Source organism: Sceloporus occidentalis, unplaced genomic scaffold (assembly GCF_023333645.1).
Source record: "Sceloporus occidentalis isolate IW3139 unplaced genomic scaffold, rSceOcc1.0.p SCAF_5, whole genome shotgun sequence".
Taxonomy (NCBI): domain Eukaryota; kingdom Metazoa; phylum Chordata; class Lepidosauria; order Squamata; family Phrynosomatidae; genus Sceloporus; species Sceloporus occidentalis.
This window is the reverse complement of record NW_028316985.1, coordinates 14,279,591-14,292,381: the sequence shown is the minus strand read 5'-3', so window position 1 is coordinate 14,292,381 and position 12,791 is coordinate 14,279,591.

Genomic DNA, 12,791 nt, shown 5'->3' with positions numbered 1-12,791 from the left:
AGACATCCAGAGGAGAGGTGCCATCCTAAGTCACTGTATCAGTCGGAGACATGGAGAGATAGATCTGGGTGTCATCAGCGTACTGATAACACCATGCTCCATGGTTCCGGATGATCTCTCCCAGCGGCTTCATGTAAATGTTAAACAGCATGGGGACAGAATGGCGCCCTGAGGGACACCAGATGTCAGCTCTCTTTTACGAGAGCAGCTGTCCCCCAGCCTCACCATCTGGAATCTTCCCGAGAGATAGGACCGGAACCACTGGAGTGCAGTGCCCCCAATACCCAACTCTCCCAGGCGTTCCAGAAGGATACCATGGTCGATGGTATCAAAGGCCGCTGAGATGTCCAAGAGCACCAACAGGGTCACACTTCCCCTGTCGATGCCCAGACAGAGATCATCGACTAAGGCGACCATGGCAGTCTCAACTCCGTGGCCCGCCCTGAACCCAGTTTGAAATGGGTCCAGATAATCAATTTCATCCAAGACTGCTTGGAGTTGAAAGGCGACTGCCCTCTCGATCACCTTGCCCAAGAATGGTAATAAGGAGACTGGTCAATAATTACACGTTAACAGGGGATCAAGGGAGGGTTTCTTCAGAAGAGGTTTTACTATTGCCTGTTTTAAGGCCGATGGAAATATACCTTCCCGAAGAGATGCGTTTATTATAAGATGTAATGCGGTTTTTATAGCATCTCCTCCCTGAATGGTCAACCAAGAAGGACAAGGGTCGAGAGGGCATGTCGTCCTTTTCACGCAGCCAAGGAGCTTGTCCATGTCCTCGGTATTCACAAACTCAAAACTATCCAGAATAACCTTGTTTCCAGAGTCACTGGATGCCTCTGTTATAGGTTCTATCAAAAGACCAGTGTCAAGATCAGCCCTTATCTGAGAGATTTTATCAGCAAAGAAGTCCTTAAAAGCGTCACAGCAGGCTCTCGATGGCTCTAATAAAGGGTTCAGGGTGCCCGGGGGTTGGGTTAATTCCCTAACCACCCTGAACAGCTCTGCTGGACGAGACTTTGCTGATGCAATCCGTGCAGCACAGAACGAGTTCTTAGCTGCATTGATTGCCACTCCGTAGGAGCGTAACATGCTCTCATGGAGTGTCTTGTCAGATATGTTCTGATGTTTCTGCCAGTGGCGCTCTAGTCGTTGCGCAGCCCGCTTCATCTGGTGAAGATCTTTAGTATACCAGGATCTTTTATTAGGAGCGGGCTGGTAAGGACGCTCGGGCGCGATACTGTCTATTGCCCCGGTGAGGTTCATATTCCAATTGTCAACCAGGGTTTCGACAGTGTCGCCATCGTTCCCAAACATAATACCCTCTAAGGCTTCTTGGAACCTTTTGGGTTCCATCAGCCTTCGAGGGCAGACCATTGTAATGGGTCCTCCACCCCCGAGGAATTTTTGGATCGTGGCTTTCAGTCCTACCTTGACCAGAGAATGGTCCATCCATGACAAGGGAGAAATAGAATTTATTTCCATCCATGGATATTCTTGGTCCGTACTGAAGACTACATCGAGCGTATTACCAGCACAATGTGTTGGACCTGAGACCAATTGGGACAGGCCCATGGCTGTCATGGATTCCATGAACAACCGAGCCGCACCTGTTAGGTCTAATGAGGCATTCCCAGAATAACTTTCTTCAAAGGGTTGTCTGTCCATTTGTTTGTGGTGGTGGTGGTATGCCTTCAAGTTATTACTGAATTATGATGACCATAAGGCAAATTTAACATGAAGTTTTCTTGGCAAGATTTGTTCAGAGGTGTCTGCCTTTGCCTTGAGACTGAGAGAGTGTGTCTTGCCCAAGGTCGCCCGTTGGGTTTCCATGGCCAGTGTCATGATGCAACACTCAGACTACTACACCATCCTGGCTCCCACACCAAACACCAATGTATTCTTATCTCACCTAAAGAAAATCAGGAATAACACAGAAGCAAGAATTTAGCCACCATGGGTGAGAAAGACAGAGCTTGAATAAAATTAAACAATAAATTTTGTGGCTTTTTTACATTACATTTGCACATCCAGAGTGTTTTTGGAAATCATTTGGCACAGAAATGCATGTTGATGTGGCTTGGATGAATCTAAAATTTTTGCTCAGTTGTATATCCTTACTCTTTAAGATCTTTTCTAGCTCTTTCATATAGTAGCTGTCCTTCCCATTCCTAGTCTTCTCCTGATTTCTTGACTGCAGTCTCCATTCTGATTAATGTTTGATCCTAGATACAGGAATTCTTTTACTATTTCAATTTCCACATTGTCTCGGTGGAATTTTTGCCAGTCCTCTGCAGACCTGTACAGCATGTTTTCTCTCAGGACTTTATCACACCAGGCTCTTCTCCTGCTAAAATAGTGTTGTTTTAAAAAATGTTAAAGAATTGGGATTCCTCTCTTCTGCATCTTGCCTTCAGAACCATTCCACCACTGCAACCTTCATTCACGCTAACAGCTTATCACATGCAGCATTTGGAACTGTTCACCCACTATCCCCTCCAAGACATTATCCCTGCCCCTTTTCCTAGTTTGACACATGAACACACATGGACACACACTGAGTAATATAAAATGAAATAAAAACAGTCTTATGTTTTAAAATGCCTCTTTTTTTGCTGGGGGGGGGGGGGGCAGCTTCCTGATTAGGAAAAAGACTTTATTAATCAGTAGCAGATGAAAGCCAGCAGCTAAAGTAGCAATTAATCTGCCAGCAATTAATCAAATCTGAAGTTTAGCAAGAAGAACAGCAGAACAGGGGTAACAAAATACAGTGGAACCTCGCCATAGGCGGGCGCGCCATACGCGGCCTTGAGCATACTCGTTCAAGCCGAGGCATGCACGCGGGGCAGAAGGGGCGGCGCGTCCCATTCAGTTGAATGGGCGCGCGCGCCCGTTGCACCCCGCGCACCTCCGCACCGCCATGCACGAGCCCCATTGTTTACAATGGGGCTCGAGCATTGGCGGAAATCGCCATACGCGGCGGGATCCGGAACGGATCCCCCGCGTATGGCGAGGTTCCACTGTAACTGTAAGGTTCTTTTCCACTTACATTTCCAGGTCTAAGTGTGTGTGCGTGAGTGTGTGTGATTCTGGAACTGGGCTCAACTACAAAAGAAGGTGGAGAATGAAGTAGTGGGCAAAATTTTCCCTTCTTGACTTCTCTGACAAGCCCTATTTGGGACAGGGGTGTGTATGTCATTTGCCATTGGATATACTTTTTTCTATAGAGAAAAGAATATTTAAAAATTTCTCAGTTACTTTGCCAGTTGAAAGGAAATCAAATGGAAATGTTCATTCGTTCTCCTTCTCCCCTCATCACTGGTAAGCAAAGGGCCCTTAGGCCACACTATTGTCCATCCCCTGACCATCCAAATTTAACATTAAAGCAGACTTGAATACACTGCAAATGGTAGCAGAACAGTAGCAGGAAAAAAAGTCAGTAATCAAGTTTTTACATTAATTAAATGAAACACTTTCTAAACAACCTTCCTCCATGAGAACGACAGAAAAGGGATGGCATCATGTGATATTCAAACCAATATCACCTGATTAAACCAAACACCTGATTATCCTGTTCCAATTGCATTTTACCTCTTTGTGTGATAAAGTCCTCAGCGTGTTTAACCGATGTAAAGAGTCTTTGCAGATATTCTTACCTTCTGTCTCTGCCATAAGAGACTGGCCTTTAATGTTGTTTTGAATCCAGGCAGCATGTTCAACTGCCAAATCTCTTCCAGCAGGTTCTTCCATAGCCTAGGGGCAGCTGAAGAAATATCCTCTCTGGTGACAGTTGTCAACCTAGTCCTGGCTGACTGGAGGAAAGGTACCTCAGAGGACCTGCATGTATAGGACCGATTATATGAGAGAAGGCAATCACTCTAGACCCAATACATGTAGGGTTTTAATGATATCAATACTTTGTACCTTGCTCTTAAGGCAAACCTATCACATGGTTTTCTTGGCAAGATTGTCTCAGAGTGGGCTTGCTATTCCCTTCCTATGAGGCTGAGAGAATGTGACTTGTCCAAGGTCACTGAGAAAGTTTGACTTGCCCCAGGTTTCTATGGCCAAGTAGGGATTGGAACCCTGGTCCCCCAGAGTCCTAATCAAACACACAAATCACTACACCACACTGGTTCTCAATGTTTGGTGGTATCATACTGGAATACCAGCAGCAGTAGCTATCACCTTCTTCCCTTGAATTTCTAGATGACCACTGTACAAAAATCAATATGGGACTAGTTTGACTCAGAAGGCAATTTCAGTTCTTAATTTGTGAATGAAGTATCTACATGTTTTACCAAATACAGAATGAAGAGGATGGAAAAACCTTTCCTGAATCAGTCTAGATACTAAGCTTGTCTTTGCCATCCATCACTTCCAAGCTGCTTCTCTGCAATCTAAAAATGTTCTGGTGAACAGATTTTTCACAGACCTGACCCAAGTTTCCCAAGCTGTCTCTACCCAAAGAAAGTGAATACAGATTGTCCTATTTTACTGAATGGAGAATGAAAAGATATCCTTACAATAAACCTTTTTTTAAAAAAAATCCTCTTGATACCTAAATATTGGCATTTATGCTAATTGATCACATGTCTTAAGTAATTTAAATATAGCAATGATTGTTCAAAATCGTGATAATACTTACAGTTGCCCTAGTAACAGAATTTCCTCACAATGCCAAGCAAACTTATATCCATGTCTTAGATAATGACTTATGCCTGAATTTATATTAATATGCAGCACAGTTCATCAAACAGTGAAGCCTGGTGGGAGGCTCACAGACACATATTTTTGAAGCAGGTTCCATAAATGAAGAAGAAGAAAGAGGAGAAGTGGAAGAAGGAAGGAAAGAGGAAAAGAAAGAGGCCTAAATTCAATTATTAGTCCCAACTAGACTCAAACCATTGACTCATGGGATTTATGAAAGTACAGTATTAACTTACCATTCAGCCATGTATTCAATGGGTTTGCTCTAACTAGAGCTGGGTGTAGGCTCGAATCTGTATCTTCTTCTTTTTAACTCTCACTCTGTTCTTTTAGGGCACTTATAGCAATTACTTTCAGTTATTATATTATTAGCAAGGAAAAAACATCAGGTAGAGCATACTGACTAGCTGACAGTGGTGACATTCAGGGTTCGTGACACTGTTTTGGTGCTGTAAGCATCCGAACATCCTTAATATATTTATTAATCCAGCTAGATCCAAATCTTTCCTATGTGTTGTAAAGTCCACAAAGCATCATCAATCAAAATCAGCCCCTCTCATCTCCAGAGTATCAAAACAAACTGTATACTTTGTTAATCTTCTTAGGTTCTGTCAAGGGGCAAGCAACTTTGGGTTTCCCACAAAACCTCTATGGATTGGGTTTGGCTTAAAAGTATAAATAGCACCCCCAAAACTTAAGCTTTTTGCTGCAGTCTACCCCCCTTGAACAGTGACTCAGGCTTCAGTCTGAGTTGCCATTCCTTTGTCCATTCCTTTCCACTTACTCAAGCCTTGTGGTTTAAGCTGCTCCTGCTTTCTGTGGACTCCATTATCCAACCCTCGGATTCCATTATCTCTTTTCATTTTTCTATTTTGGGTTAGCTCTGTATACTGTATGGGAGAGTGAGTTACTCTAGTATGTGTGTTCCTTAGTATTTCTTCTAATAAAACTTCATGCAGTTCCCCATGCCTGAAGTCTCTGTCAGTTATTACCGGTATAAATGGTGCTCTGTTCCTGCATGTGTTACTCCCTCTTGCAAAGCCAAGTTAAACATTTCCAAAATTAATTAGAGATAGATTGCAACTGTCAGTAGAGACTCTACACGCTCTGCATATTTAGGGTATCAGTGCAATAGGTGCTAAGTCCAGCCTCAAGATAGTTTGCCCAATGAAGCAAAGGAGAAGGCAGTGCTGCTATTGTTACAAGTACAAAAATCAACCAGTGTGGCCACTGAATTTTCAATACTGCTGAAGGGAGAGTGTCTTCGCTTATACCTGAAGACAGCAGACTCATTTAGGATATACAGTCATCCCTCCATATTTGTGGCTTTGATATTTGCAGATTTGATTATTCACACATTTCATTAATATGTTCTCTCTAGGACTGTCAAGGTCCTCCAGTGCAACTTTGTGGTCAACTTTAACTAAAAGTTGCACTGAAAAACCAGTTGTAGCTACTCCAGTGCCGTTCTATGGTCAGTGTATGTTGGACATTGACTGGAGGACCTAGAGATTCCTAGGGAGGTGTCCTCTCAGGTAAAACATGGTGGTTTTGTTATTTGCGGTTTTTCCATATTCACAGCGGTTTTTCCATATTCACCCTAGCGAATATGGAGGGACAACTGTACAGGAAAGGCCATGTAGCAGACACAGCTTCATCTTCCAGTATATTCTTATTGCTTCTCACAGCAGTATCATATGCTTTCCAACATTTGTAACATTTCAACCCCCGCCTCAAACTTATTGCCTAATCCATGTGCTGTTCCTTTCCAAGAAATGCGCCCAGAGTTCTGGGCTTGAGGGAGGGCTTGAGGTTTACTCAGCATCCTATCCCTTTTGCACATTAGAGAAGCCTTCTAAACAATGAAGAGCATTCAAAAAAGCTTTAGAAAAATCCTTCCACCTCAAGCCCATTGCTCAATACATTTGCTGTTCCCCTCTGAGAAATGCACTTTGCATTATAGGGGAAATAATGCTGCATCTAGGAAACTCTTAAAAGGGCTCCTCTGATGTACATTGGAGACAAGATGCTGAGTACACCTCATTTTTCTAAAATGCAATCTTGATTAAAAAAACATTTTTTCACTTAACTTTGTGCACATCACCTTGTTTTTCTAGTTATTGAAAAACACCACCTCTTTTTCTATTAAGGTTGGTTCTCAGACTTCAGTCTCAACTTGATACTTGACTTGAAAGTATCTTGCAAGGACTTGAGAGAGACGTGACTTAAGACGTGAAGGCAGAGACCTGAGACTTGACTTGAGACTTGGAGTAAAAGACTGGAACACATCACTGTTAGTTATGTAGCTGAGAAGCTGGTCTAGAATACCAGCTATAATAGCTAAACAATTAATAGTATTGTGAAGTCGAAGGCTTTCATGGCCGGCATCCATGTTTTTTTGTGGGTTTTTTGGGCTATGTGGCCATGTTCTAGATTTTCTTCCTGATGTTTTGCCAGCATCTGTGGCTGGCATCTTCAGATGCCAGCCACAGATACTGGTGAAACGTCAGGAAGAAAATCTAGAACATGGCCACATAGCCCGAAAAAAACACAAAAAACCAATTAATAGTATTATTATTATTAATAACAACAACAACAACAACAATAATAATAATAATAATAATAAATGTTTATTTATAAACCGCTTTTCCAATGATCAAAGCGGTGTACATGTCGTTAATCAAACAGTAAAAACAGTAAAAAGAGTCTACATCATAAAATACATATTAAAATAGAATTAAATTCAAACGACAGTAAAAACATCAGATAGAAAACTGTTAAAAACATAGCAATCTATTAAAACCAAACTGCAAAAACAATAGAGGAGGTAGAATCTTAGATGGAATTGGGAGGGTAGGCTTGTTGAAAGAGATAAGTCTTTAAAGCCTTCTTGAAGGCTTCCACCGTTCCACTGTGGCGGATATCTTCAGGGAGGGCATTCCATAAAGAGGGCGCTACAGCTGAAAATGCCCGTTGCTGTGTTGTTACCAATCTCACCTTAGGGTGGTCGAGTAAACATTTTCCTGTAGTTCTGAGCATGCGGGGAGGATTATGTAGGGAGAGGCGTTCCCTCAAGTAATGCAGATGGCCCACTGAGGTCTTGCAGTCTTTGGAATTTGTCCATCACTGTTCTGACAGTAAGGCTTCTGTTTGTTACGCTAGCTTTTGAGTAGCCGTCATCTGGATCCTCCCAATAGCATGCTGCTCCCCAGTACTTGTCTATTCTTACCCACTTTTACCAGTTCCTACTGCCTGAACTGGGTCTTCTTTCACCCTTCCTCACAGTCCCTTTACCAGATTGTTTATTCCCCATTCAGGATAACTCTGAACAGTTTTGGGCAGCAATTGAGATGACTGCCTGAAGGTGTATTAAATTGATTAATGGGAGACCAGCCATTACAAAACTCTAAAACGTTTAGTGTTTCCATATAGCATTCTTTAGGATGCAATTTGCGTGACAAATGTTGTTGAAAATATCATCATATTGTGCTTCATTGAATTTTGTTAATGACTTGGGCTTGTAATTATTTCGTAGTCTGCAATTTGCCTTTCTGAGCTATCACTCAGTCACTTTATTAGGGTATGATTTATATGAGAAACTTCATTAGAAGTGTTAATCACGGTGCTGAGATTGGAAATTAAAACATGCTCATCAAGATTACAAATGGTGGAATTTCCATTTTCTTTCTGTGTAAAAGTGCAAATTAACATACCACTGAATTCTGCAGCTTGAATCCCTATATCTAGGAAACAAAGCACATGTACACACCTATTTTGTCTTGCATTAGACTAACAACCTGAATGGCTAAAAGGACTTGAACAAGGTTCAATTACTCTGAGAATCATTTATCATTGTCCAGCTAAGGCTGCTTGCAATGGACACACAAATCAGCAGCTGGGATGTAAATCCTCAAATGTGAAGATGAATAGTCTCCATAATTTTATCCTACACCATGGGTGCAAATAAATATTTCTGTGCAGATTTCCATTGGTATTCACACATTGAGAAGTATTTGGGGAAATTTTATAGGAAAAAATGAAAATTACAGGGAGAAATGTGAGTTTTAATGGGGGACCCACAGTTTCCACAAACACATGAACAGAGCAGGGGTGGGTGAAAGATCATGGCTTAACTTTTTTTGGTTAGTCCAACATAGGACAGATCCACTGAACCACTTTGTTGAATAGTGAGCCAACATGTAGGTAAAACCAACTGATTCAATGGCTTTAATCAGAACAAATAAAAAATGGATTTAGGTCCATGTTTTTATGCAAATAAATACAAATTTTGCCTGCAGATCCAAGTTTCTGGAAACAGTAGTTTTTGTTCATACAAACACTTCCCAGAAATACGCACGTGTGTGTGTATGTAAAAATCATCACTTTTGTGTTTTTTAAAAAGCGCAGTTTTTGCACCCAAACCACATCTGTATGTGGAGATAGATTTTCCCCCCATGTACACTGTCCCTGTCAGTTCAGTGTACTGAAGAAGACTAATGTGTTTGGTTTCCTTCCCATTTCCCCAACTACACTTTCCCCCTGAAAAACTGCACATTTTGCAGCCAACTGTACAAGTTGGGGGAGGAGGAAGATCCTATTTGTTTCTCTGGAAGAACAGATAAACATGTAATCCTCCCTCTGAATTCTAAAGTAGCCCTGGGAGGACTGTAGATACTTTCCTAGAGATCAAACATTTCATCAACTTTCATAAAGCTGAGAGTGATTATGCAACATATGCTGCTATTTTATCCTCCTGCACGACCACCTTATAGTAGAAATCTAGTGGTAAAAATATGTTCCCCTTTGGGTTCCCATGTATGTGCGTATGAGGCTAGCTTGTTCTCATCGCATTTTATATAACCTTTCCAAATTGTCCAAGAAATGTGTCTGAACTGCCAAGGAATCACGATGACCCCCAACCACTTTTGGATTTCCCTTGTTCTGTTCCATTAATAATCTCAAATTGAACCATTTGCACAGAACAAAAGTGAGTGGACTGCGAACAGCCCCCCATTCCTCCTGTTGCAGATCTATATGTGAAAACCTTCCAGATTCTTTTGCAGACAAAAGGCAGCCCATAATTAGAGAGTGAGGCACAGACAGTGACCTGCTGTTGTCTGATGATTTCTGCAGCTGACGTTAAACATTGCTCCATGTCAAAGGCACCTAACAGACATTTCCAGAGAATAGAATGCACTGCAGCCTCGTCACGTTCGCTTCACTAACAGGGAGAAGAGAGAACAGAGAAGAAGGATTGCATCTTGCCTGAATATGCCTAGCAAGCATTGGGGGGGGGGGGGGGGGCAATACTGCAAATGGTTCACAAAAGTATTATTAATACAGGTGAGTTCAGGTCAATGCCGATGGAGAACTCAGCTTCCAGTCAGAATAAGGTGATTATTAATAATTAATACAGTGATGATTATCATGACTGCTCAGATAATCCACTTGAACCATCACAATAACCATCACAACAACCTTATAAATTAGACCAGTATGTGCCTTTTCATTTAAATATTTATACCCTGCATCTCAGACAGAGTCATGAGTGAGCCTCAGACTCCTTATCACCCTATTCACTCTCGGATATAATTTGGGGAATAAGAATATCTTTCCTCAGAGCAGAAGATGGGGAATGCATCACCCATGAGAACTGTATGGGCTGCAACTCCCACCATCCCTCATAACACCTTTATTTTGTTTAGGATGGGAATTACAGTGCAGTGTCAGGTGGAGAACTCCACATTGTCACAGGGCAACAACAGAGTATAGCTGTGCAGATTACAATTAGGTAATGTAAGTACTATATAACGTTAGTGCAAATGGTATTAAAACTCCTAATGTATTCATTACCTTGAGAAATCATAGCACTTGCCCAAAGTGACATACAATAAAAGAAATTAAGGCCCAGTACAGACTGGTGCTATGTGCCATCCTGGGACTAAAATTAGGGCTTGGGAGAGCAGAGCATCCGCATGCTCCCAAGCCCTGCTGCACTGTCCGGGTGCCATCTTGGCGTTTGCATGTCCAAATGGCGCACGTGCCAATGACATGCCTCATGCGCTGCATCCAAATGGCACAACACATGAAAGGCGTCATCATGGTGTGCAAGTGCACCAATGGCATCCATTCTGCAGCACAAAAAGACCCCCCTTTTCTGGGCTTCTTTTTCTGCCATGTGCAGGCCACACCATGTGGTTGCTGCGGCCTGCTTCTGTTTTGCCACACCTTTCTGTCCATCTGTTGAGCCCCTAAATTTTTGCAAAATAAGGAGAGTAAATATGGAAACAAGAAGCTCCTCCCACATTATATGTAATAAAAGTAAAAAAAGAACCACAAAAGATGGTCATTATTTTGGGCAAGTCACCTGCTCAATGGGTGATGCATCTATGCATCTATGCAGAATTAATGCAGTTTGACCTTGTTTTTACTATCATAGCTCCATCTTATGGAGTCCTGACATTTGTAGTGTGTTGTGGCACCAGACCCTTCTGACAGAGAAGGCTAAATATCTCACAAAACTACAGACCGCAGAATTCCATAGCATTGGACCTTGGCAGTTAATGCAGTGTCATACTGCATTAATTCTGCAGTGTAGATGCAAACACACACAAATACTGTCTCTCTCACACACATATACACACACACTCTCATACAGATGCAGCCAGGTGACACTTCCAACTCACAGTAAATTTAACTGTTATGACTTGATGGTCAAAGAAAATTTTTAAGGATTCTTCATTTGGTTGTTCATTTGTTGTGGTTGTTTTATGCTTTGGATTTAAACCTGCCCCATTTCAGATGGGAAAGGGGGTTAGGAAGAAATCTGTTGTCTGATGGGCGACAAGGTGTATACAGAAGAATCAGGGGAAGAGATGCATCTCACTTCTTGATCTCTGGAGCCCAAAGAGATTTCAGACACATACTCACGGCTGACGTATGAGTCTTGTCTGTATCTGATGAAAGGAATTACACACATTTAAGACCTCAATTTATCACCTCACGCTACAGTGATATTTTAATCTCAGAACGGAGAGATGTATCCAGTGAACTGACTTTGTGGGAAGGAAACTATTACATACTTATTTCTTTATGTTCCAGGTATTGCTCCGCATGGGAATGAGAAGAAATGTGCTCCATTTACAGAGTTGGAACCAAACAGTGCAGTTTCAGTGCAGACATGCTACATGAGCTGTATGCACATGCCACAGTTTTGTCTCTCTGTAACCCAAGGGTAGACAACTGGGTGCAATTTTGTCCCTTCACCTCCCCCCAAAGGCTATACACACACACACACCTTAACACTGCTCTGAAATACCTCTAACTTCACTTGAGTCCTTCCCAAAATGGTGATGGGAAATGGCATCACTTTCAGCTGCCATTTTGAGAAGAGCTCCAAGGAAAAATAGAGGTGTTTGAGAGTTTAGGATGTCTTTTTGTGGAGGGCTGGGGGTGTTTTTGCATATCTTGAAGGCTTTCTGTGTTCTTTCCAGGGAAGTGTTTCAAGAAACTGGTAGGTGTTTCAAGGAACACAAAGGTAAGGTCCAGGAGCTGCATGTTACCCATGGGTAACACTTTACCCACCTCTGTTCTAACCTCCCCCCCCCCCGAAGGATGAAGAGTGACACAAATTGGCAGTTTAGTGACACTATATCCCTGTTTATTGTTGTTGTTGCTGATTTCAGCTTACTGCAACCCTATGAATGACAGCCCTCCAAGTCACCCTGTTATCAACAGTCTGGCTGAAGTCTTGCAGACTCAGGGCTGTGGCTTCCTCAGTTGAGTCTATCAACTTTCCTACTGCCTTCTACTTTGCTAAGCATCATTGTCTTTTCTAGTGTGTCATATCTCTCGTAACCATGGATAATAAACCCACTATGCCTTCTCTTCACATGTGATGTGTATCAGCCTTAGCAAGCAAAACACAAGAGAAAATATGAATTGACACAGATGATCTCATCCTCCATTCTGGTAAACCAGCAGTCACTGTAGAAACTGGAATATATATATATATATATGGGGGGGAGAGAGAGAGAGAGTCTCAGAAAGTGTGCCAACTTTTGCCCCGAAGTTCCTGG